Here is a 27,971-nt window from a genome sequence, read left to right as displayed (position 1 = left end):
TGGACCTCCACAATGGGAGGCTCCTGTCTTTGGAATGTTCTCTCTGCTCACTGTTCCCACAGGTGGAGCTATTTTATTTTATTTTATTATTTTATGATTTTTTAAAATGTTTATATATTTGTTTTGAGAAAGAGAGAGAGAGAGTGCGAGTGGAAGGACAGAGAGAGAGAGGGACAGAGAGAGAATCCCAAGCAGCCTCAGCTCTGTCAGTGCAGAGCCCCACGTGGGCTCATAAACTGTGAGATCATAACCTGAGCCAAGCTAACTACCCAGGCATCTCTAGGTAGAACCATTTTAAAAGGACAGAGCCTTGAGCAATGTGTTGCTGAAAGCATCTGGAGGGGACAGATGAAGAAACCCAGTTAAGGCCTCTATACAAATTTTCAGATTCTGGAAGGCAGGTAAGGAGATCTGTTCATTTCACAGCAACACAAGAAAAACCTTATAAGGTCTCTTGCTTATTCAACCTGCCATCTACCAATCTGGAGTGGCTGGCCTGTTTCTTCAGTCTTTCCTTGGGCTCTATGAATGGGGGCCATTGTCAGGTTTCCCCTGAGAAGCTGCCACAAGTGCAAACCAACAATACCAAGAACTCACTGTCCACTGTTCAGTTTTTTAACCCAGGCTCATCTATGGTTTGCAAATGATGCTGAGTGCCTTTTCAAAAAGGCGAGGATAATTCTTGTATTATCCAGATATCTTTCCTACATCTCTGCAGATATTTAATTGGCATTGAACCTTGTTGCTGTTTTGAGGAACTATTGTGCTACTCTTGTGATGAATACTGTTATGGGGTCTGCTTAGTTTTATATGCCTTAGGATATAATTGGATAGTGTAATGGCCGTACTTAAGAATTCACTTTTATGTATATTAAAGCCCTTTGTAAAGTGCTATGAAATGACAACATAATTGTTATTGTTGTTACTCCCAACAACTGTTGAGTTGATGCTTTCTCAGCATAGTCACCAGGAGGAAATACCTGGATGATTGAATCCATTCTTTGTTTTTAAAATGTCCATTGACTTGAAGACTTTTTCCAAGGACAGGAAGCAAAATTTAACACATGCTTCTAGGCTTCTCTTTATATTCTCAAGTATGGTTTACAGCCTCGAGCATGGTTGTCCTTTCTGACAGAACTATCTTTTATCTTCTTTTTACAAGATAAGATTGATCTATTTTTTAAGCTAATACACCACTGGCTTTATATCCTTGTTGTAGGCTTTGGGAATAGGTTAAAGCTTCTTTGTGTTGCATTATTTACTGTGCAGCTACATTCAAAAACACAATGAGTATACTGAAATTAATAACTCTAGAAGGGTGCAAAGTGATAGTATTCACAGTCAATTATAGAGATGATCTATTACATTAATATAATACTGATGCTATTTGAATGCAATATAGTGAAGAAAAATAAAGTGGCAGGCTAACAGAATTTCAGTTTTTGAGTTCAGAAAAAAAAAAGATAAATGGTTAGCGGGTGTGGTTTAATAGCTCAAATGCATATGCTATAAGCTCTTATTTCAATGTCAGCTCTTAGCAAAGGACACCAGGCAAATGAACTTGAATATCCATTTGATTTACTAGCTTCTTAAAAACTGAATAAGGTTTTATATACTTTGTAAAGACTTACTAGCAAAAAGGATAAGAGGGTGGGCTTTAATGGAGGTAATCCTCTAAGAAATTACTCCTTAGCGGTTAGAAATACAGAAAAGCAAGATAAACTTGAAATAAGCCTGATAAATCCTATCTTACTCATTGTCTTCACTTAATAGGTACCTTGGATCTGGATTAAGCTGTGCTCAGTAGTCACCCTGAGAAATTCTATTCTTTATGTATTCTCCTTCCACTCCTCCTCTTACTGAGCTAATGATTACTTTTCCACCTACAAGTTATGAATGAAGTTACTGAATGCAATTATTGGGTGGAGTTCTTGGTTTAAGATCACGGATCTTTAATGAGCCTTCATGGGTTCTATAAATGGTGATTCTCAGACCTGCCTGGGCACCAGAATCACCTATGTAGCTGGTTAGAAATACACATGCCTGGGTCTCCTTCCCATAGGATTGATTCTATATATCCGGGAGGACCCAGGATAGATGTAGTTTATGATACAGAAAGAGGATTGAGAACCCTTACCATTGTTGGTTCAAAGTACATTTTATTAAGAGGTGGGAATTGAAAAAAAATAAGTATGCTATAACATTAATTTGAATTTATATTATTTTATATATTTTATGCATATAAATTAATTTTTACTATGCAAGTATACCTGTATACTGTAGAAGCATAAGAAAATACAGAAGCACAAGGAGCAAAATAGTTTCAAATATGACCAGTTAATTTTTTAAAAATACAGATGGACACTGAGATTTTAACTATAGTAAGAGAGCATTTGCCTTTGAAATTAGAAATAGAAATCCAAGGGTGCTCCATAGAGTTGTTGTTCTTGTGTATTGGTTGATGTTCTTTACTGAAGGGAAGATCTTATCCACCCTTTCTTCCTCTACCCAAATATTTTTCTGTTTTTTTTTCTTCTTCAAGGAATTGGCATATATGAGTTTAATAAGGGGGTTCAGCAAAACTAATAATGGGCTTTTGGAATTATCAATTCTGGAGACAGACCAAGCTGGTGATGGCAGTTCACTCATTCATTCATTTATCTATTTGGCAGATATTTATTGAGCACCTACTAACATGCCAGACACTATGCTATGTGTTGGGAATATTCAATCCCTTCTCTGGAGAAACTTCAGACTCTAGTATAGGATATAGACAAACAGACAAACAGACTGTTTATGTGCTGTGAAAGATATGTATAGGATGTGTTTAGTACACAGATAAGAGATATCTAAATCAGAATGGAGAGTCAAGGGGGATGAATATAAAGAAGGGACATAAAAGCAGGGTATCAGAGGTAGAAGACACAGATGGCCATTTAGAGATTTTGGAAATCTTCATCAAGGGGTCTTCACTTACTCTATTTACTGGGAAAGCTCTTCTTTGTTCCCCGATACTATTATTATTTTTTGTAGTATTTTGGTTTCTTTTTCATAGATGCATTATCTTTTATTGTATTTCCAAACGTCTCAATAATATTTTGAAATTTTCTTTTCCTTGCAGAGTTTGTTTCTTCTGAGAAGCATTTTTAGTTTTGTTTGTTTTGGTTCCCATCTTTCACGGTAGAGGTCACATAGTTCTGAGAAGTCTCTTGCAATCTCCTGCCAGATGAATTATCTATCTGCCTGACTTTCAACTTCTGTGAAGGGCAGGGGGTAAGAACATTGGGGGTGCAGCACTCACAATGTAAACATTCACCAGGGAAAAGGGGTCACCTAGCTAATCTGGTTTTATAATGGTGGGATAACTGGTTCTTAAAAAGATTTTCCACCAATTTTCATATTTTGACTTTATTTTCACCTACACCTCAGGCAGGGGTGGGAGTGATGCAGTCACATGGTATAAATGAGGCTGCTTCTGAAAGCCCCCTTACCTGTTTTGCATTTTGCCTTCCTGTGCCTGCTGTCAGTTACCATTTGTCAGGTATTTACTTTCTGGCTTCAAAATGTTTGTTATTTTTCTCTAACTCTGCCGTTCTCTTTGTCTTTGTAGCTTTGTGTCTTAAAGCAAAGGAAAACAAATAAAACACCACCATTATGAGATGGTTTCAGGAAGGGGAGAAAGTGAATTCATGTATTCTGTTTGCCTTTTGACCTGCACCTAAGTACCTCGTTTTTGTAGGATACTGTGCTAAGAATTTAATTAATAATAATTCTAGGTAAAACAGGCATTATTATCGTATTACTTTTGCAGATTGGGGAACTGAATTTCAGAGTGATTAAGTGGCCAAAGAACAGACAAATGGCAGAGCTATGGCTAATAAGTGGCTCTCCAATCTGTGGAGTGGTTCACAAAGATGATAAGATTTTGGGCTAGCATTGCTTCACAGACAAGCTCTTTACCCTGTCCCTTATCAGGGTTAACCCTGATCCCAAACCCAGTTTTGGGGACTATGATAATGAGGGCCTGTGAAGAGAACATTGGGCGTGGTATGCCATGCGAGAGGCCCTGTTCCTTAAAGAGCTGACTTTTATCAGGTCTATCATTAGTATGGATCGGACTGTTTTCTGATACAAATTCTTTCTTTTAGGAACTTGACAAAGTTGCATTTTGATGATCTATTTTAGTATTTTGCTAATTATGAAACGCAGACCACCTGCTTTCAAAATAAGGTGCTGGAATGGAGAATAATAGAGATGTAAATATGGTGCCTTTTATGGGCAAAAGCAGATTTTTTAGCAGCATGTTTTAAAAAATTAGAAATTTAACAGCTGTTTTGCAAAATAAGTGAAATGCTTCCATCTTGCTAAAGAATATGCACAGGTAATTAATTTTAAAGAAAAACTTGTGACCTCATTTGACAGTATTAGCATCACTAAATTAATTAATAAACTAATTTTATCTGTCAAATTATCAACTAGATTCTGAACCTCTGTTCACTAAAAGCACTGCGTTTTTTTTTTAATGAGAAGTAAATATAAATTAATAAGACCAATTTTCTGATGGAGTTTGTGAAATTGATATCATAGTTTTATGCACGTAACTGGTATGGAGTGGAATATACATTACTTTTGTGGTAGGGGCACTTGGGTGGCTCCATCAGTTCAGTATCCAGCTCTTGGTTTCGGCTCAGGTCATGACCTCAAGGTTCGTGGGATTGAGCCTCACATCAGGCTATGTGCTAGGGGCCTGCTTGGGATTCTCTTTCTCTCTCTCTCTGTCCCTCCCCTGCTCACACACCCTTTCTCTTAAAATAATAAGCTTTTTAAAACAAATACGCTTTGTGTTAGATGATTTTTTCCAAGTGTAGGCTAATGTAAATGTTCTGAGCAAAATTGAGGTAGACTATATTAAGCTATGATGTGTGGTAGGTTAGATGTATTAAGTGCATTCTTAAAAATGTTTTTTTAAATGTTTATTTATTTGAGAGAGAGAGAGAGAGAGAGAGGGAGGGAGAGAGAGGGAGAGAGAGAGGGAGGGAGGGAGGACCAGGGGAAGGGCAGAGAGAAAGGGAGACACAGAATCTGAAGCAGGCTCTAGGCTCCCAACTGCCATCACAGAGCCCAATGCAGGGCTCAGACTCCCAAAACGTGAGATCATGACCTGAGCTGACATCAGTCGCTTAACCAACTGAGACACCCAGGCCCCCCAAATGCATTTTTGAAGTATATTTTCTACTTATGATGAGGTTATTAGGTTGCAATCCCATTGTAAGTAAAAGAAGATCTGTACACCAAATTTAAAATACGAAAGAGCAAAAAGAGATACTTGAAAAATCCTATCTCTTCCTACCAGCTTTCCATAATTTCCATGCAAGTTTCTTAGCCAGCAAGCAGTTTACCTTGGCCCCTTGTGTGGACAGAATGTTTTTGTCCTCACAAATTCACCTGTTGAAGCCTTACCCCATGATGCCATGGTGTTTGGAGATGGAGCCTTTCAGAGGTAATTAGGTTTAGATTAATTCATGAGTGGTGAAAGTCTTATGTTGGGCTTAGTGCCTTATAAGAAGGGAAAGACAGACACGAGACAGACAGAGACAGATTGCCATCTCTTGCTCATGTGAGTTGACAGAACAAAGAAGAGAGCTTTTACCAACACCTTATCATCCTGGTACCCTGATCTCAGACTTTCAGCCTCCAGAGCTGTGAAAAAATAAATTACTGTATTTAAGTCATCCAGTTCATGCTATTTTGTTATGACAACCCAAGCTGACTAATAGACCTCTCAACATTGCTTTTTGTCTTGTTCTAAGCTTCCTCTGTTCTCAGGGTAAAATATATCCCATGGAACCTGAAAAACTTCCTCTTCTCAACACTTGGTAAACCTCTATGTCCCAAATTTTGAGGAGAAGTTTTGAAAATCCAGATTTTTGTATATATTTTGAATATAGAAATATTATCCTATAATGTATTTCTATGCTGGTCTACCCACAAACAGCACGTTTACAAATTTTGTTTCATTGTGTATGTCTTATCTCCTAAGATCTTTGAAGGGAGTGTCTGTGTCTTATTTTTATTCTATCATTCCCAAAGGTCTAAAATGATTGGTAATCAAATACTATATATTCTAGTTGATGCTGAATCTACTTTCTCTTTCTCTGATCACTTTCTTCTTTAGGTAAATTATTCTCAATTACATGCATTCCTCCATTCTTGTCCAATTTTTTTTTTTTTTTAATTTCATTTGGTTCTCCTTTGATTTTTCAGATTTTGGTGAACTTCTATTTGGAAACATAGTGGGGGAAATCTGATTGTCCATACTCACCACTTTTTAACCATATATACACTTTTGGACCCAAAGGTGGGAGCATTGGCGTGGAGATCTGTTTTTACATGAGGGCCTTGAATTGTACATAGAAAGGAATTGACAGATACGAAATATAAGGAAGGTTTTCTCCAGTTCTACATTTTCTTTCTGTTTTCATCACGCACTATCTTGATTGATATTTCAACAATAGTGCTGTGCTACTGCTCCGTGGTCCAATTTCTCTCGCTCTCAGTGGGAAGGCTTCTCTTTTATTTATCTATTTGTTCCTATTATGTAGAAATTAAGCTTTAAGTGGCTATACACCTGTTTATTCATTCTGAAAGTGGTATTGCTCACTGTTACTGGTTGTTTTTGATGCTAATACTGCTTCTTGCCTTGTTTTATTTGGAGTCCTGACATGTTTGCAGGTCTACAGTAGCTAATAAATAACAATAATGAATTCTTTACCAGTTCCTGTTCCTCCCTCACCACAATCTTCCTGGAGTCAAAATGGAGAAATGTTTTTTCCTCTCTGGTTTCATATTTGTTATCTACAAACTGTTCAATCAGGGTGTTTATAAAATGAAGTTAGTTGGCATTTCAATGATGTAGTGCTGATATGATTTTCTTATGATCTATTTTTCTGCAACTGTTTTCCATCATTTGATTTTTAGGATACATAATATGTTTTCATAGTTCAAAATTATATAAAAATGCAAAAAGATACACAGTGAAAAGCTTTATTCCCACCTTTTCTTCCTGTTTCCCCAATCCCTACCTCCAAAGTCTACAGGTAACTACTTTTATTAATTTTTTTATGTATCCTGCCATGTTTATGTACATGTAAGTAAATACAAATATAAATATTCTTATTTCTCCTTTTCTTAAACACAAGTTACCATTGTTCTACTTCTTTTACTTTACACTTAACATTACATCTTAGAGCTTTTGCCATATCAAAATACAGAGTTCTGTATTGTTTTGTACAGTTGAACGGTATTTCAGTTGATGGAGATGCCATCCTTTATGTGACTAAGGTCTTACTGATGAACATCTGGTTTGTGTCCAGTGTTTTACTAGGACATGCTACCTCCCAACAAAAAAACCTCTAACAGAACTTATGTCATATGTATCCAAACAGATTTGTATATTATAAATCCCCAGAAGTGATAATAATGAGGTCCAAAGGTCTATGCATTTGTGATTTTGTCAGATTTTGGTAAATTGCCTTCCACAGAAGTTTTACCAGTTTATACTTTCAGCAGTAATGTGTGAGAGTGCTATTAGGATTCTCAATTTATCAAGCTTTTGGATTTTGTCAGTCTGACGTGTAAATGTGGTATCTCAGGAAAGATTTAATTTGCATTATGAGAGTAGTTGGACACCTTTTCCTATGGTTAAAGCCATGATTATTTCCATTTATCTATGAACTATATGTTGATAGCCCTTACCTATTTTTTCACTGGGTTGTTAGATTTGTTTGACAAGAATAAACATTTATCTGTACTATAAAAATAAAATTGCTTTTTGGTGATTTGAGATTTTTCTTGGCTTATGGTGTTTTTCTATGCTTTTTTTTTTTTTTTTTTTTTTTTTTAGTATTCATTCACATTTATTTATCTTTGTATGGATTTGGGGTTTTGAGATACAATTGAAAGCCCTTTCCTACAAAAGCCCTGTCTCCTGCCCCCAGCCTAAAGCACAATTTTCTTCCACCATTTTATAATTTAATTTTTTTAACATTTAAATTTGTGTTTGATTGGTTGATTCATTCATTAAACAGATGTTTATTGAGTGTCTCTCATGTACTAGGAACTATTTTAAGTACTTGGAATGTATCAGTGATCAAGACAGACAAATATCTTTGCCTTTATAGAGTTCACCTTCTAGTGGAAGGAGATAGATTAGAAACAACAACAACAATAACAACAACAATAACAACAACAACAAAATGAGTAAATTACATAACATGTCAGAAAGTGATGAATGCTGTTAAAATTAAAATAGGAATAATCCATTGAGAGGAACCAGAATACAAAGTGGTGGGTATAAGTTGCAATTTCAAATAAGGTAACTGGTACAGACCTTATTGAGAAGGTAACATCTGAGCAAAGGAAGGAAGGGAGGGACTTTCATGCAGACCTCAGGGAGATGAAAGTGCTAGGTTGAGGCTCTAGGTCAGGAACATTCCTGAGAAAGAGCAAGAAGCCAGTGGGACTGGAGTGAAATGAATGGGAAAGAGAATAGTTGAAGAGGAAATCAGAGCTTTCTAGACCCTTGTAAAGGCTTTAGCTTTTACTTGAGTGAAATGAGGAATCACTGAAGAGGTTTGAGCAGAATGATAAATAGGGCATATTTTAAAAGGATAACATCAGGGGATGTAATTATTGAGAAATTAGGGGAAATAATCCAGTTCATACAATAGGTCAGCAAAAATGAGGAGTAATTAGTGATGTAGTCTGATGACAATAGGTTCAAAACTGGGGTGTTTAAGGAAGGAACAGTCTGAAAGCAGCAATAAGGACTGAGGGTGACCTCTATCACTCAGCTCACTGATAGCCTGGTGGCACTAGAGTTATGGGTCAAAACCAGCCATCACTTGAGAGAGCTGTAGAGAATGCAGGGTCCACTGGGCAGAGCCAGGTTTCAGTTAAGTGAAGAAGGTGAAGGGAAGAGGATTTTGCTGTTAACAGAGCAAGGAATTTCAAAGGGTGGAGTAGAAGAGTTTTGGCCACTGGATGGCCTGGGAGAATGAGACAGAGAAGGGAATGTAGGGATTCTGTGACTGGAGTGTGGGTATTCTGAGTGTGGTGGTAGTCATAAATAGAGATGCTTCATGAAGTAAGTTGAGAATGTTTAAGGCAGGGAGCCCCTTCAGGACTTAAGAGTTTAAACTGGAGAGCAGGGGGGTGAGTGAGTTTCTGATCAAGGGGATAGAGGCCCTAGGAGGTATATTTTTAGACTCTTGACCTTGATTGGACTGAAGGTGGTCTTATATTCAGAATGTGCTATGTCTTGACTCCACGTGGATAGTCTTGAGGGCTTCTGGGGAAGCAGAGTGTTACACAATATATTGACTGCTTCACTTCTGATTATTAGGAAATTAATCCTGTTTTAATGTGTGTAGTGTGGAACCAACTTCATTTTGTTCTAGACAATTACCAAGTTGGCTCAAAACCTTTTTTTGGATAATCTATATTTCCCCCATGGATTTGAGATGGCATTTTAACATACAAATTCCTGTATGTATTCTGGATTTTGTGCATCAATGTATTAATGTATTTACAGTTATTATGATTGATAAAATAAATGTCCTTTAAGAAGTGTTTACATAAGTTATAGAACCCTTTTCTTAACGTGATTTTCTCAAAATGGAAGTCATAAAAAGGTACAACTGTTATTTATCGGAGGGACATGTTAAGTCATTAACATTTCTTTGTTATAAAAGAACTCTTATACCAAAATGTTATGAGAATAACCTCCTTCATTATTTTCCTTCACTGAGTTTATAAATCTGCAGATGGTTGGTCACTGTTTGTTCTGTGCTAGCATGGCCTTCACCATCAAATAATGATACAGCAACACAGCATAATTCCCAGGATTAATCTTATCACAAATTGCCATCTGCCATAAGGTCAGTTAATAATGCAAGGTTGAGCAGGTCTTTCTCTAAAGTATCCAGTAGACCCTGGCAGGGGCCAGTATTACAGTTTCACCTGGGGCATGGTCTTTTTGTGCTGCTATCAACAAAGTGAGACTTACAAGTGATTAGTAATAGTGACAAGGGTAGTAAAAACTTACGATAGTAAAAAATTACTACCACTACTACTACTACTTAAATAGGCATCATTTTTTGAGTGCCTTATTAGATGTTTGTTAATGTGCCATGGCTGTTGATGGCGTATGTTTAAAACAATAAGGACTTGTTATTTTGGTTTTACCAAAGAGTACTAAGGCTCAGGTAAGTTCGGTACCTTGTGGAAGTCACGTAGCTGGTAAGTGGCAAGCCAGAACTACATAATGTCTGTAGTCTATTCTGAAGCAGAATTTTTTTTGTCTCTTCTCACTTTACTACCAAATATTGTTAATTAATTTATTTTTTAAAATGTTTATTTACTTATTTTGAGAGAGAGGGAGAGAGAAGGGGAGGGACAGAGAGAGGGAGAGAGAGAATCTTAAGCAGGCTCTGCACCATCAGCACAGAGACATAGACGGGGCTCAATCTCATGAACTGTGAGATCATGACCTGAGCTAAAATCAACAGTAGGATGCTCAACGAACTGAGCCACTCAGGCAACCCCTAAATATTCTTTAGATGAGATAAATGATAGAGAAAATCTCATAAAAGACTTTCAAAGCAATTAACATAAGTACACTTTATTTTAGTTTTGCAAAAATAATTATGATTGCCATTTAATGTTCATAAAATCAATGTACGTATACTTTAATTCATCTGTCATCTATTTATCTATCACCTGTCCATCTGTCTATCCATCTGTCCATCCATCACCTATGATAGAATAAATTTGTATAAATGATTATAAAGATAGCAAACACATGAAGTAAAATATATTATTTTATTTTTTTATATTTTAATGTTTGAGAGAGAAAGAGTGCACAAGCAGCAGGGAAGGGCAGAGGGAGAGAGAGAGAAAATCCCAAGCAGGTTCCATACTCAGCGTGGAGCCTGATGTGGGGCTCGATGCCATGACCCTAGGATCATGACCTGAACTGAAATCGAGTCAGATGCTCAACTGACTGAGCCACCCAGGCAACCCTAAAGTAAAGTATTCTAAAAAATTGTTTTTAAAAGTGTTTTTTTTTTGGACCTTGTAAAAACCAAGATTATGGAAACCCCAATGTCAAAATATATAATTGAGTGTCTTTTACCTGGTTATTATAAAACACACACTCAAGAGACAGCAGCTGTATTAATAATGGTTAAGGGAGCTTAAGAATGAGTCTAGTTTTATCAGATTCTGAGGTCTGTATTCTGATTTCTCACAAGTAATGAGAGGATTTGTAAGAATTTTTTTTTCATTTCACATTAAATATAACTTGGATTTTAATTTTTCAGAGAAAATGCTTTCATTTTCTAAGGCATCAGAAAAAAAAAAGCAGTGCCTTTGTTTTTGTTTTATAAATCACAGTACTCTTTTTTCCTTGACGTAAATGTGTTCTGCATATTGTTCAGATTATTGATTTTTACTCAGTATGCTTATGCATTTTGTTCAAAGGCTTTTCTCTTTTTGCATTGTGTTGGGCAATAGGCATTTTTGCCCAGTGTGGGGCAATGTAACAGTCATGGCGACATGAATTCTAATAGAAGATGGATTCCCCTTTGTGTTCTAGTTACAAGTGCCTCAGTTCTGTTCCTTGAATATGTTAATCACTCTCTGGCTTTAGAGAATTTGTATTCGTTTCCTGGTCCAAGAATCCATCTACCCCAGATACCCACATCTCTCTTTCCCTTACTTCAGTCAGGATTTCTTTAATCTTTTAACTTTCTGGAGTCTTTTTTGACTGGACTTTCTAAGAGTGTCTCCTTACTCTGCAGCCCCGAATCTTGCTCTTCTTTGTGAACATAGTACTATCTCATGCTTTATTTAGTGTATTTATTTGTGTGTTGATGTCTTTTCCACTAGAATATAAATTACCTTCTCTCACAGGGTATTTTTTGTACACCAATGTATCTATAGGACCTAAAACAGTGTCTGACACCCAGTGGACACTCCCATTACACGAGTTAATTGTGTTCTTTTTGAAATGTACAAGCACTTGTGGGTTCTCTTCCTTTCGTTTCCATTTCCCAAATATATGATCCATGGAGAGCAGCTTTTGATTTCTTTTTTCTTTCCTTAAAACAAAGTACTCATATATTGTATCTTTCTTCAGTGGTTCTTCTGCAGTGACATATGGAATCAAATGATTTCCTGAAACAAATTGTCAGAATTTCTACCAATCCTTATGTTCTACCCAACTTGTAAAGAATTGTAAACATGTCATTGAAAAGAAATAAAGAGAATATTTATCTCTGCATAAGAATCTTTAAAGCATCTATATTCCACTATTTATTGAAACATTTGAGATTCATTAGGATGAGTAATGCTTATGAAAGCAGTTGAAGTTCTTTTTAGTTATAAGATATTATTGTTATTTAACATTTTGGCTGTAGTAATTTAGAAAATGCCTCTTGAGCCAATATTAGCATTTTATGTCTGTTTTTAACAGAACACTTTATACTGCTAAAAGCTCACTTCTAAATATTTAAACTTAAAATCATACAAAGTATGTTCTTAAGAGATTTGAAATTTCGGGGCGCCTGGGTGGCGCAGTCGGTTAAGCGTCCGACTTCAGCCAGGTCACGATCTCGTGGTCCGTGAGTTCGAGCCCCGCATCAGGCTCTGGGCTGATGGCTCAGAGCCTGGAGCCTGTTTCCGATTCTGTGTCTCCCTCTCTCTCTGCCCCTCCCCCGCTCATGCTCTGTCTCTCTCTGTCCCAAAAATAAATAAACATTGAAAAAAAAATTAAAAAAAAAAGAAATTTCACTGTGTAGGTTATTTGCTTGTTTTGGTGGTATATTCTAAATATTTGAACTTAAAATCATGGGGGAAAACATTCTGAGGTTAGTAGTCTTTTTTACTGATAGGTAGTCTGTCTCTGTTGGGAGTTGGTCTTTGTGCAAAGTCATTTAGAGCATTTAACAAGAGAGCAAACCCATTAAAAATATGGAAGCTCTTGGAAAACAAAATCCAGTATACTAATTAGACCTATTATGGCAACTACAGAGCACTATAAATGATGCAAAAGTTATGTTGGGCTCCTCATGGTACCAATGACAAAAAGGCAAGGAGTTCCTATTTTTTCTAGAGATAAAGAGTGTGGATGATTAATTTCAGCACCATTGAGTTAATTTGCAATGAGTCAACAGCAGAAGACATTTCCATGGGCATAGAATAATGGTAGAAGATGGTTTGTTTTTATCACTTGATGGTAATACAGCTATTTGTCAGAGAATGCTTTAGTAATGAAGGGAAAAGTAAAACCACCTATTGACAAGAAAGAAGAAATATAAAAAGTTTCCTGAAACTGTGGTTTTTAGTTGCAACCAAATCTCTGAGGTTTCCTTGACTAGCATGCACATTTGAGAAGATTGTTAAATGCTACCTTAATATCTTTTGATGGGTGATCAAAACATTATGATCTCTGTTTCAGAAGACAACTTCAGGCTGATGAACTAGTAATAGGAATTTTAAATCTGTTCCTTGAATGGCACTGATAATTTGTGTGGTGCTATGGAAAACCACTTCATTTAAGGAATATAAAAATGAGGTTGTGGTCAATAAAACTCTAAAGGAAATTTTATCCCTATAGACTTGTGAGAGACTTTTTGAGTACTTAAAAAAAAAAAAAAGGAGAACCTCAGTTAATGTGTATAAGCACTCTGAAGCAACTGACACAGGGGATTTAACTCTTCAGATGAACAATTGAGGCAGAGAAATTAAGAGATATCATTCCCTAGGAGCTTTCAGTAAGGGAAGAGAAATATTAGATCAGGACCTGGCCTTCCAAACACCTAGTCTGGCACAAGATGGCTAAGATGTCTGCAGTGAGGTGGTCCCTGATACCAGGTGATTGTTTCCCCAATCTCAGTTGCCTAAATGATTTTTTAGTTGAGTGTGCCTTGAAGCATCACACATTGCAGAAGTGTATTTATTATTATTCACCAAATTACAACAGATGTGCAAAGTCAGCTAGGGCCGAATAAGCGTGAAGGAAGGACGGCCAACAGCGTATGTGCAGATGTAATATCTATTAGAGTCCTCCTCAGTGTTTTTGCCAGGGTATGGAGTCCATCAGCAGATCTGCTTGAGGCTGCAAAATCTCATACAATGCCCCCCTCCACAGCCAATCACAGCAGAGCAACTTAGTTGTTTTGGTTTTGCATTAGTGATTGTCATTTCCTTTTAATGTGTTCATAAAAACAATGTGTATGCATTTTAATTGGTATATGCCCCATGACAGAATAAAGTGGTATAGGAAGATGAACCCAAACTGAACATAATTAATGGACTGTTTTAACCTCGTAAGATCCAGGACTTAAGAATCCCCGTTGCAAAAACATAGCTAATTGAATTGTTTTTTCCCAGTTGCTGCAGCACACATTCCTTGAGTGGATATTTCTTAACTGAGGTCTTATGAAACCTAACAACTTTGTTTTATTCTTCCAACAAGATGCAGATTAATAACGTCATAAAATGAATTCCTCAGCCTATGGACTAAACAGTTCAGTTCTTGGTCTATCTTCAAATTGCCTGTCCCACAGAGTTCATAATCTTAAAATGTACTGGCCATATAAGGCTTTTTGCTAAGTTTCCACTGGAACTTAGGCTGAGAATCCACTGAAAGCGGAAACTTTCTATTTCCTCTTTTTAACACTCTTGCTTAGTATCACACCACAGGTATTGAATAAATGGTGCATGAACCAAACAACTTTATATCAGATTGATTAACAGTCAAAATATTGAACAAGAGAGTGCTAAATGCAGTTCTGAAATGGCTAACTAGAAAGAGGACTATGTCTTTGGAGCAATTACACAGGAGACATGGTGAAAGTTGTAGAAGATTATTCTGATTTTACTATTTTTTTTTAATGTTTATTTATTTTTGAGAGAGACAGAGACAGAGTGCGAGCTAGGAAGGGGAAGAGAGAGAGGGAGGCACAGAATCTGAAGCAGGCTCCAGGCTCTGAGCTGTCAGCACAGAGCCTGACACTGGGCTAGAACTCACAGACTGCAAGAACATGACCTGAGCTGAAGTTGGATACTTAACTGAGCCACCCAGGTGCCCTTAATTTTACTATTTTTAAAGGATGAGTAAAACTGCTGAAAAAGACCTAGGGAGACTGTCTAGAGTCTATGAAGCTTTGGGTTCTTATTTCTCCATATAAGGTATAGGCTATGAAAGAGAAAGGAGGATATGTTCATTTAAGAACTTGATTGCCAGGGCGCCTGGGTTGCTCAATTGGTTAAGCCGCTGACTTTAGCTCAGGTCATGGATTTGAGCCCTGCATTGACCCCTGCACTGACATTGCGAAGCCTGCTTGGGATTCTCTCTCTACCCCTCCCTCACTTGTGCTTTCTCTTTCTCTCTCTCTGAAAATGAATAAATAATGATAATAATAATAATAATAATAATAATAATAAATCCAGCTTGGTTGCTAGATGACGTTATTGCTAGGGAATGGTTTAAGATTATCAAAATTATGTGCTCATAATGGAAAAGTGGAGCTCCAAAGATTGAGAAAATCCACTTATTTATTTATTTTGAGAGATTGGGGCAGGGGGAGAGAGAGAGAGAAAGAGAGAGAGAGAGAGAGAGTGAGCATATGTTTGAGGGAGCAGGGGGAGGGGCAAAGAGAGAAGGAGAAAGAGAGAAATCCAAGCAGGGCCTGCACTGTCAGCCCAGAGTCCGACATGGGGCTCGAACTCACAAACCATGAGATCATGACCTGAGCTGAAATCAAGAGCTGGACACCTAACTGACTGACCCACCCAGATGCCCAAGATAATTCATTTACTAAGAGATGTGCCAGCTGGATCAGTTGAAAATAGATGAGGGTTTTTTTTTTTTTTCTGGTTGGAAATTATTTTATTTATTTTATTTTTTTTTCAATATATGAAGTTTATTATCAAATTGGTTTCCATACAACACCCAGTGCTCATCCCAACAGGTGCCCTCCTCAATACCCATCACCCAACCTCCCCTCCCTCCCACCCCCCATCAACCCTCAGTTTGTTCTCAGTTTTTAAGAGTCTCTTATGCTTTGGCTCTCTCCCACTCTAACCTGTTTTTTTTTTTTCTTCCCCTCCCCCATGGGTTTCTGTTAAGTTTCTCAGGATCCACATAAGAGTGAAACCATATGGTATCAGTCTTTCTCTGTATGGCGTATTTCACTTAGCATCACACTCTCCAGTTCCATCCATGTTGCTACAAAGGCCCATATTTCATTCTTTCTCATTGCCACGTAGTACTCCATTGTGTATATAAACCACAATTTCTTTATCCATTCATCAGTTGATGGACGTTTAGGCTCTTTCCATAATTTGGCTATTGTTGAGAGTGCTGCTATAAACATTGGGGTACAAGTGCCCCTATGCATCAGTACTCCTGTATCCCTTGGGTAAATTCCTAGTAGTGCTATTTCTGGGTCATAGGGTAGGTTTATTTTTAATTTTTTGAGGAACCTCCACACTGTTTTCCAGAGTGGCTGCACCAATTTGCATTCCCACCAACAGTGCAAGAGGGTTCCTGTTTCTCCACATCCTCTCCAGCATCTATAGTCTCCTGATTTGTTCATTTTGGCCACTCTGACTGGCGTGAGGTGATATCTGAGTGTGGTTTTGATTTGTATTTCCCTGATGAGGAGCGACGTTGAGCATCTTTTCATGTGCCTGTTGGCCATCCGGATGTCTTCTTTAGAGAAGTGTCTATTCATGTTTTTGCCCATTTCTTCACTGGGTTATTTGTTTTTCGGGTGTGGAGTTTGGTGAGCTCTTTATAGATTTTGGATACTAGCCCTTTGTCCGATATGTCATTTGCAAATATCTTTTCCCATTCCGTTGGTTGCCTTTTAGTTTTGTTGGTTGTTTCCTTTGCTGTGCCGAAGCTTTTGATCTTCATAAGGTCCCAGTAGTTCATTTTTGCTTTTAATTCCCTTGCCTTTGGGGATGTGTCAAGTAAGAAATTGCTACAGCTGAGGTCAGAGAGGTCTTTTCCTGCTTTCTCCTCTAAGGTTTTGATGGTTTCCTGTCTCACATTCAGGTCCTTTATCCATTTTGAGTTTATTTTTGTGAATGGTGTGAGAAAGTGGTCTAGTTTCAATCTTCTGCATGTTGCTGTCCAGTTCTCCCAGCACCATTTGTTAAAGAGACTGTCTTTTTTCCATTGGATATTCTTTTTTTTTTTTTTTTTTTTTTTTTTAAATTTTTTTTTTTTCAACATTTATTTATTTTTGGGACAGAGAGAGACAGAGCATGAACGGGGGAGGGTCAGAGAGAGAGGGAAACACAGAATCAGAAACAGGCTCCAGGCTCTGAGCCATCAGCCCAGAGCCCGACGCGGGGCTCGAACTCACGGACCGCGAGATCGTGACCTGGCTGAAGTCGGACGCTTAACCGACTGCGCCACCCAGGCGCCCCATCCATTGGATATTCTTTCCTGCTTTGTCAAAGATTAGTTGGCCATACGTTTGTGTGTCTAGTTCTGGGGTTTCTATTCGATTCCATTGGTCTATGTGTCTGTTTTTGTGCCAATACCATGATGTCTTGATGATTACAGCTTTGTAGTAGAGGCTAAAGTCTGGGATTGTGATGCTTAGATAAGGGATTTTAAAACATGTGAATATATTGTTACCCTAAACTGACCTAGAAAGAGGAATAATATGGAGAATCTTCCCAACAGGTCATATTGGAAAGGAAAAAAAAGAAAAAAAGAAGAAGAGAGAGAGAAATATTTAAGATGACAGAAAATGGCATAATATGATTATATGAATCTAAAGATATTACTGAGATTTAGTATGATAGGATTGACTGCTAGAATTCTGGCTATAGAAAGATAAAGATAAGTATTATTTAATAGAACTATAATATGAGCCACATATCAAATTTAACATTTGCTAGTAGCCACATTGTATAGTAAAGAATTTGGCATGGCTCCAGGAGAAGATTTGTCCTTTCTTCTAGGACTAATCTATGTTATACCTGATAGGAGTATCTTTGTTTAGGGTGGGGGCCAGCCACTCCAGATATAAGGTGAGACCAGCCATACCCAGTAGTCTGAGAGTGGGGGCTGGCCCTGCCAGAAAGACCAACCAGGTAATTTAGGGTGGAGACTTTGGGTCACATGGTATTTGTTTACCTGAAGCCTGAGTTCAACCATGTAGGACATCAGTTAATAAATCTTGCCTTTGTAATGAAGCCTCCATAAAAAATTCTGGACACCAAAGCATGGGTGAGCTCCCCTGGTTGGCAAAACTCGGTGTGTATTGTCATACACTGATGCCAGGAGGTGGTAGTACATCCTGACATGAATGGAAACTTCATCTTTGGAACTTCCTAGATTCTGCCCTATGAGTCTCATCCCCATTGCTAATTTCACTTTATATCTTTTCCATATAATAAACCATAACTGTGAACATGATAGCTTTCAGTGAATGTGCAAACTCTTTTAGTGAATTACCAAAGCTGGGATTGGGTTTTGGAAACCCTACAGATTGTAGTTGATGCCTGAAGTGAAGGCTGTTTCCCCTCTAACATTTAGTTGGACTGTAACTCCTTGCAGTTGGTGTCAGAAGTCTTGGGCACATTTGTCAGTCTGGAGGATTGTGCCTTCAACTTGATAGTTTTGCTAATTCTGGGTACACATTAATAAAGTAAAAAAGATAGAGGTGAATTAATATCACCAATATATTTTATTTGTCAATATGCCCAAAACATTATCATTTCAACAGGTAATCAAGTAAAAATTATTAATTGGCATATATATACTATAGTGTACTAGCTAAGTGTATTGGCTACTGGCTTACCATGTCGGACCAGGAAGTTATAGATAATTCAAAAATCACAGAGCTTTAAGCCAGTGATATCAAGTACTGTCATATGTTAAGACAACATTTACCTACCATAAAAACTCATGGACAGTATTGAGGCTCTGAGTAAAAGGGAAATAGAATATAAGTAACAGAGGACTGAGATGCTAGGTCAAGTACATGGATTGTATATCCTTGAATCTGATTATAAATCTGGCATGCAGATTGGGGGACTTTAGCTATCAGATCATCTGCTGATACTATCATTTAGCTAAATGCAGTAAATAGGATAAATTCTTGCTCTTCACAGGAATCTTTCTACGTCTCTGCCTCTCTCTTTCATCCTTTTCTCCCATTTTCCCTCTTCCCTCTCCTTCCCTCCCTTCCTTCATCCTTCACTTTTTAAAAATTAATTTCCATCCTTTCAAAAACTATTTATTGACTTCTTATTTTTTTAAAAAAATTTTTTTTTCAACGTTTATTCATTTTTGGGACAGAGAGAGACAGAGCATGAACGGGGGAGGGGCAGAGAGAGAGGGAGACACAGAATCGGAAACAGGCTCCAGGCTCTGAGCCATCAGCCCAGAGCCTGATGCGGGGCTCAAACTCACGGACCGCGAGATCGTGACCTGGCTGAAGTCGGACGCCTAACCGACTGCGCCACCCAGGCGCCCCAATTGACTTCTTATTTATGTGTCATGTATTATTTTTGCCCTAACAATTTCAAGCCCTGAACCTAGTGGACATCTGACTATATCTGAAGACATTTTTAGCTGTTGTTACTTGGAGCAAGAGTGCCCCAGGAATATAGTGAGTAAAAGGCAAGGACGGTGCTAAATGTCCTTACAATGTACAGGACAGTGCCCCCCTCCCCCACAAAAATTGATCCAACCCCAAGTGTTAATAGTGCTGAAGTTGAGAAGTCCTGTCCTAGAATATTTTAGAGATAAAGGGAACCAGTTTTTCAGGCATAATTTTGATTAATAAGGAAAAAAGTAGAAGTTTAAAAAGTCTTTAGAGAAAGTAGTAATTAATAGTAATAACTTATAATAGCTAACACTAGTGTGTTTACCATTTTACAGGAACTATGATATACATGTTACTCATAGTAACCTCTTTAATCTTTGCAACCTAGTAAATATGTATTCCTATTATCCTCATTTAATGGAAGAGGATCCTGAACCCTTGCCCACTACCTGAAGCTGCAAGTGGCGACATTACCATATTAGAACAGTGGGAGAAAAGGACGATTGAATCACCTGAGTGTTTACCATGGACACTAGAGATATCAGTTTCAAAAAATGGAAGGAAAGATAGTGGGATTCTGTGATCCGAGGCTGTAACAGGGGATGTCTTGGAAGGATTTGGAATCTCTGAAAACACATTCTAACAATGATTTAGAAAATGATCTCATCCAAATAAAGAATGGCTGTTTTCTTTTAAAAAAAAAAAATTTTTTTTTAACATTTATTTATTTTTGAGACAGAGACAGAGCACGAACGGGGGAGGGGCAGAGAGAAAGGGAGACACAGAATCGGAAACAGGCTCCAGGCTCTGAGCCATCAGCCCAGAACCTGACGCGGGGCTGGAACTCACGGACCGCGAGATGGTGACCTGGCTGAAGTCGGACGCTTAACCGACTGCGCCACCCAGGCGCCTCTAGAATGGCTGTTTTCTAAAGAGACATATTAATCCATCTTAGCATGTTGTAGTAGATGGATTCAGTATCCTTGTTCCTGTCTATGGGACACATATAGGTCCTGTGCTTGCAGACCTGACTCAAGAGCTCTCTACTATAAACCCCTGAAACTCTTTGCTTGGGACTTTTCTCGGGAAAGTGGAGAGTTCTTAGCCTACAAGATGCAGCCTAGACATGTTTTTACAATCAGTTTCTTTGGCAGAGCCTTCACTGGTAGCTGACAAGAGTGTGCATCACACGTCTGCTTCCTTGGCCCTCTGAGGTGGCCTCTATGCAGTTTCCTAAGCTCCTCAGCAAAATCGAGCCTGTGCTGTCCACCCACAGTGGTATCCTGCTTTTTTTTTTTTTTTTAAACACATCTTACATTGAATTACATCCTTTCCCTGCCTCATTTACTCTGTCTTCCATGGCTGCTTCCCAGGATGACCTTGTACTCACAACCTTTCTTAAGGTCTTCTGGCAGAACCCAGCCTAAGATGGGTGTTGTCAGATTGGGTCAGACTTTGGAAGAACATGACAAAACAAAAAGTGAGGGACAGCCATGTAAGGATGAATATGAATAAACCAAAGAACTGTAAAATCTAGAATAAATTAAGTCTTATGAAAATTGCTGTAGACAACTGAAATGGCTGTCTTAGGAACTAAAGGAAGAATGATAAAGATTTGAGAAATATAAGTTCCAATGTCAAAGAAACAACTAATGTTGCTTCTAAGAAAAAAAATAGCTTTATTTTTAATAAAAAATGTAGGACAGGGGCACCTGGGTGGCTCAGTTGGTTGGGTGTCCGACTTTAGCTCAGGTCATGATCTCACACCTCGTGAGTTAGAGCCCCGTGTCAGGCTCTGTGCTGACAGCTCAGAGCCTGGATCCTGCACTGAATTCTGTGTCTCCCCCTCTCTCTCTATCCTCCTCCACTCATGCTGTGTCTCTCTCTGTCTCAAAAATAAATAAACACTAAAAAAAAATTAAAACAAATGTAGGACAAATATCAATGAAAGGAATTGAAACCCAAATTCCTTGGAGAGGTGTAGACTTCTCAGTCTGAATGGGGCATTCCAGACAAATTTGAGTTAATCTATTTGGGGAAAACCTTCAACTAATGATTGACAAGAGTTTGTGCATAATGGCCCAGCTTTCTTGCACCTCTGAAATGCCCTCTGTGCAATCTCTGAGTGAGTTAGCAGTCTAAATTCAGAGAAATTATTTTTCAGGAAATAGGAATTTGAAAACGATATTGTTGAATCTCTGTCAGATATCTTACAAGAATCATGAAAAATATGTACAAATAGATATAATGTATATTTTCATAAGGGTAAAGATATTTTATTGATCAACTGTATTTCCCCTAATGCATCTGATCAGGATTCTAAAATGAATTATTAAAAGAATAGTTTGTGAGCGTTTGTCAAATAAACCTATAATCTTTTGGAATCTATGTGGATTATTTGACAATTTCTATTTTACCTGGATTTATAGAAAGTAAAGAGAACCAGAACTCTCCCTATCCAGTGTCAAAAATTTGGTAACACCAATTATCACCCCATTACTGTTTTTAAATGATGAGAAAATTAGAAGTATATATTAAACCACAGACCTGACCTTTACCTCACAGAAAAATGGCAGTATAAAGGGTCTGAAGTAGATGGACATAAGTCACTTACTTTAAAAAAAACAAAACAAAACAAGCTTCAAAAGAATTAAAAGGAGTGCACTTTGAAACTTTATTTCATTTCATTTTTTCCCTGTTGATTGCTCAGAGTTATACCCTAAAAGAACAAAGGAAATAAATTAACCCGGCAATGAAAGAACTACATTAATTATAAAATAAACCATTTGAAGTGATTCTCATTGTATTATCTTAAATATTAGTATAATGATGCAACTTAGAATGATGATTAATGTTTTCCAACATAACATTAGTGACTGGAATGTCTGGTGACAGAAATCATAAATAATGGTATTCTACTGTTACTTTTGTGCCCTGAGTTTTAAACTCATTTAGTTTAGACATCTTTGCATTTCTTTTGAACTGTGTGGAAGGAAGTTTCTGTGTGCATATTTATGATTTCGTATGAGCCCTCTATACATATTAAATATTAATCTACTTAAAAGAACACACTGTTCTCACATCTTGTCAGACATATTCCAAAAGAGGGGATCGAAGGAGTACAAACAGCTATGCTTCTCATTGCTACATTGTTTTCCCTATGACTTCCATCACAGTTTACTCATCTCTAAATGTCTATATTTTAGTTTTTAAATGTCTGTATTTTTAGTATTTCCTGGTGGTGGTGGAGATAGGAAAGAATGAGGCATGGGTGCTGGTGCACGTGGCGGCAGTTAGAGCTATCAGTAATATGTCAGTAATTTAAAAAATCAGGTAGAGGAAATTAATAATTTAGCCACAAAGGGTTCAGAGATCTGCTTCTCGTCAGCACATAACTCAGAGTGGGGCTGCAGCCAAGTTGGTATTCTCCTTTAATGTTAAGTCTCTAGTGGCTGAAAATCATCATCTCATGATTGCCTGCTAGTGGTTTTTAGAGCTCCATATTCCTCTTTAAGCTCCTCCCAAGACAGAGTATATGTAGATAGAAACTGGTTGTAAGCAATCCAACAATTTACTATCTCAAGTCAGTGTTTTGTAGGATCTTCTTCAGAGGTAAAATTGTTGAGCCAACAGGAAGGTCTTACTTTGTCAACACATTTCAGCTAATTAAGTGTTATTTGCCCTGTGGACATATTAAACATTATGTGGGTCAGTTGTTTTCTGTTTCACTTTTCATAACCTTTGTCAAAGCTCAATCTCAGATCAGCCTGGTAGCAGCTTTCTCAGCAGTGTGAGAAAATGGGGGGTTGGATTACAGGAGGAGTCTCTCCAAATGAAATTAACTCAAGTATCGATTTCCAAGTAACACAAAGGTAGAACAAGGCTTCCTTCCTCCCTCCCTCCTTCCCTCCCTTCCTTCCTTCCTTTTTTTGGAAACTTCTTTCCTTCCTTCCTTCCTTCCTTCCTTCCTTCCTTCCTTCCTTCCTTCCTTCCTTCCTTCCTTTTTTTGTCAATGTTGCAGTTTTAAAATTTTAAGACAAATTTCAAATGTTGAAATGTTTCAAATGTTCATCAAATAATTAAATCACTTTAAGAATCAAACTAATTCAATAAATTAGATTTGACGTAGAAAGCATTAGTCTTCCTCCTCTTTCTCTTGTCCATTTTCCCCTTTTCAGAAATGTCACTTTCACATCTTATGTCTAGAAGATAGATATTATTAAGACTAGGGAATTTTATCCAGAGCTGGACTGTAAAGTAAACTGTGAGTTACTGGAACACTACTGTTGAGAATCCAAGGCTATTCTGATTCCTGTTCCTTTGAATAAGAACTCTTTCTTTTTATCCCCTCTCTGGAAGCTTTTAGGATTTTGTCTTAGTCCTTGGTGTTTAGAAATTTCATGGTGATGTTCTGTAGTGTGCCTATATTTTTACCATTTTTCTGGGACTTGGTGGCCTTCTTAAGAAGTTCTGAAAATTTTTCTTTTATTCTTCCTGGATGATTTTTCTCTATGTTCTTTTTTTCTTTTTTTTTTTTTTTTTTTAAATTTTTTTTTCAACGTTTATTTATTTTTGGGACAGAGACAGACAGAGCATGAATGGGGGAGGGGCAGAGAGAGAGGGAGACACAGAATCGGAAACAGGCTCCAGGCTCTGAGCCATCAGCCCAGAGCCCGACGCGGGGCTCGAACTCACGGACTGCGAGATCGTGACCTGGCTGAAGTCGGACGCTTAACCGACTGCGCCACCCAGGCGCCCTATGTTCTTTTTTTCTATCATTTGAAATTTGGATCATCTAGATTGATCTCATTTTTCTTATCTTTTTTATCCTGTTTCTTTCCTTCCTCTTCCTTCCTTCCTTCTGCCTTTCTTTCCTTCCTTCCTTCCTTCCTTCCTTCCTTCCTTCCTTCCTTCCTTCCTTCTTTTCCCTTTTCTTTCTTTCTTTCTTTCTTTCTTTCTTTCTTTCTTTCTTTCTTTCTTTCTTTCTTTCTTCCTCCTTCCTTTTCCTTCCTTCCATTTGTGGCATAGGTACTCAGTGTTAGCTATTAAGTTTTGAACATCACCTATCATATATATTTTTTTATCCTTAAGGATTCTCTTTTTGCTCTGTGATTCCCCCCCCCCCCCTTTTTTTCCCCCAAAATGATATTCTATTCTTGTTTCATGGTTGTAATACCTTCTTTTATCTCTCTGAGGATATTGATGATAGAGTGTTTTGTTGTTTTTTTTTTTTTTTTTATCCTCTTTCCACTCTGTAGTCCATTTTCCTTCAAATGGCTTTTCCTGTTTGATTATTTTTTTTTTTCAACGTTTATTTATTTTTGGGACAGAGAGAGACAGAGCATGAACGGGGGAGGGGCAGAGAGAGAGGGAGACACAGAATCGGAAACAGGCTCCAGGCTCTGAGCCATCAGCCCAGAGCCTGACGCGGGGCTCGAACTCGTGGACCGCGAGATCGTGACCCAGCTGAAGTCGGACGCTTAACCGACTGCGCCACCCAGGCGCCCCTGTTTGATTATTTTGATCTCAACTTCTTATGTAAGACATTTTCCTTAGGTACCTGCTCTCTGTTGTTTCTTATTCAAAAGTAGTGACTTGAAACTCTGATTGGGAGCTTTGAGACTATGAAGGGAGTTTACCATTTGTGAGCTTTGCTGTAAGATGACCTGACTGGACTGTTTAGTTATGAAGACCCTGATATATCCATCTTTAAGGCTTTTACCTTAGGTTGTTCAGATTCTGCAGAAAATGAGCCTCTAGTCATCTGTGTGGAGATGAAGGATGGCTGTTAGCATCCTGAGATTTGGAGTTTTCCATTCCTAAACTCTCTGGAGATTCAGAGATATAAATGGGGTGGGCTTTCAGCTTTGCCCAGTTCCCATTTAGGATTCAGTTGTATGCCACTCTTCCATCTGTTTCTGGCCTCCAAACCTTACAGCTATTGTCCTCTCTCCCATACTCCTGGTTACTATGGGAAAATACTTGGGAAAAAAAATCTAGTTACTGCTGCCTTGGTGGGTTTTGGAAGAAAAAAATTAGATAGGTGTGTGCAATTTGATATTTTTTTTTTCTGGGATCTTACTCTTTCTGGAGTTATTCTTTAGAGACTGAAGTTAGAAATCCAGAGATTATCCAGGCCATGTTCAGGCTTTCTGAGGAAGCTGTTCATAAATACATCCAGTCAGATAGCCATTACTCAAAATTAAAACATATTCAAAAAGCAAGATTGTCTTTGTGATGATAATGGTTGAAATTGGGTAATACATATATGTGGGTTCATTGTACATACTCTTTACTCTTGTATCTATTTGAAATTTCCCATAATAAAAGGTTAAAAAAAGGTTATTGTACAGTCCTCAGTAAAAGTGTTTCTAAATCCAAGAATCAAGTTTTCTTGGATTTAGAGAAAAATCAAAATTTTTCTCTAAATTTTACTTGTCATATATGTTATGTATTCAAAAGAATTTAAATTATGTGCCCTAGGCTTTTGGGATGAGCACTGGGTGTTGTATGGAAACCAATTTGACAACAAATTTCATATATTGAAAAAAAAAATAAATTATGTGCCCTAGGAAAGCTGTGGACTTCAATCAAAACATCACCAGTCTTTTTGAAATAAATGAACTTCCTAATAGTCTAGTGTGCCACTGTTATTGGCTTAAGTAGACAGTTAATTGCTTACCAGTTCATCTTTTTAAGAACTACTATTTCTTTTTCTTCTCTTCTGCTTGTAACTCTAACTTAAGATAGTCTCCTTTTCAACTCAGTCCAGTATATTTCTAGTAGTCCAATTTAGGTGATCGATTTTTTTGCCATTCACTGCTTGCCTTCCATGCCAACTGACATATGCAAAAAATGAGCTTGGAAAGGGTTTGATTGTACCTTAATAAAATAAATTCAAGGTCACTTTAAAAAAATCTGTGGAATTACAATTTGTCTAGGAAAAAAAATCCTCGTCATGGAACACAATTTTACTTTAATATTTTATAAAATTTGATTTTTTTAAAATATGGAAGTTTTAGTATTCTACTCAGAATAGTACCAAAATGTAGTTATGATATTCTGTAGCACTATTGCTAAAAGTAACTCTTTAGACAATAATGCACCTGACTAAAATATGTCATGGAGATTAGGAAATTTTGGCTATTTATAGCAATTGCTTTAGGACTTGGAAATTAGAGGCAATCAGGCAGAAATTCAAGATAATAACAGTAGAAAGAAATGTCAAATTTATGAAAATGCTCTTACCAATCACACTATGTCAACATTTATTAACAAACATTCAGTTCCACTGGCTGCACTTAGAACTTTAGTTATGATCTATTGTTTTGTCTCTCCAATTTAGTTTGGTTTAATTGATCAAAGCCCAAGTATATTTATAAAATGACATTTTTTCAACATGAGAAGTCTGAGAATATTGATGATTCTACTTCAGGAGCATGTCTTATTGAAATGGAAGAATCAGGACAGGCTTTTTATTTGTTTTTTGTTTTTTGTTTGTTTTGTTTTGTTTTTGTTTTGTTCTGTTGTTTGTTTTTTCATTTGGTATGTGGGAGATGAAAGAATCATAAGATTAGAACAAACCATTAAAACCACTTAGTCAACTGATTCAAAGCCAGGGTTATTTGAAATGTATTTGGGCATTTTTCATGGTTAATATGACTGAATGGAAGGGGCCCAATAGGCAGTTAGTAGGTAGGGATTCAGAGATGATAGAAATCTCACAATGTTTGGGATAGTTCAGGATAATCAGGAATTGTCTTTCCAATTTCTGATCAGATCAGTTACCACCTGATACTTGAATTCTTTCTACATCATGGGCTCACTTTAAGAATGATAAATAGGAGGGGCATCTGGGTGGCTCAGTTGGTTAAGCGACTGACTTTGGCTCAGGTCATGATCTCATGCTCCTGAGTTCAAGCTTAGCATCAGGCCCTGTGCTGACAGCTCAGAGCCTGGAGCCTGCTTCAGATTCTGTGTCTCCCTCTCTCTCTGCCCCTCCCCTGCTCGTGCTCTGTCTCTCTGTTTCTCTCTCTCAAAAATAAACATTAAAAAAAGAATGATAAATAGGAAATTCAGGTTTTAAAAAAATATTGTTGAAGCATAATTGACACAGGATATTCTATTATTTTCAGGTGTACAATGTACTGATTTGACAGTTCTGTACATTACTCAATGCTTACCATGATAAATGTATCATCAAATAGCCAAAGCCATCTTGAGAAAGAAGAACAAAGCTGGAAATATCATAATCCCAGGTTTCAAGATATATTGCAAAGCCATAGCAATCAAAACAGTATGGTACTGGCACAAAAATAGACACATAAATCA

At 37.5% G+C, this 27,971-nt stretch overlaps 1 long non-coding RNA gene across 2 annotated transcripts in view; it reads left to right on the top strand.

Annotated features, from left to right (window-relative positions):
- Positions 1-222: 222 nt before the first annotated feature.
- LOC123598349 overlaps positions 223-27,971 on the top strand; it is a 62,423-nt gene continuing 34,674 nt past the window's right edge. For both annotated transcript variants that reach the window (XR_006712562.1, XR_006712563.1), the window contains exon 1: positions 223-401. This is a non-coding gene — a long non-coding RNA (uncharacterized LOC123598349). The remainder of the gene's footprint in view (positions 402-27,971) is intronic.

This window comes from Leopardus geoffroyi, chromosome C1 (genome assembly GCF_018350155.1).
Source record: "Leopardus geoffroyi isolate Oge1 chromosome C1, O.geoffroyi_Oge1_pat1.0, whole genome shotgun sequence".
NCBI classification, from domain to species: domain Eukaryota; kingdom Metazoa; phylum Chordata; class Mammalia; order Carnivora; family Felidae; genus Leopardus; species Leopardus geoffroyi.
Note: the sequence above shows the minus strand (reverse complement) of the source record. Positions and strands in the feature narration are given on the sequence as shown.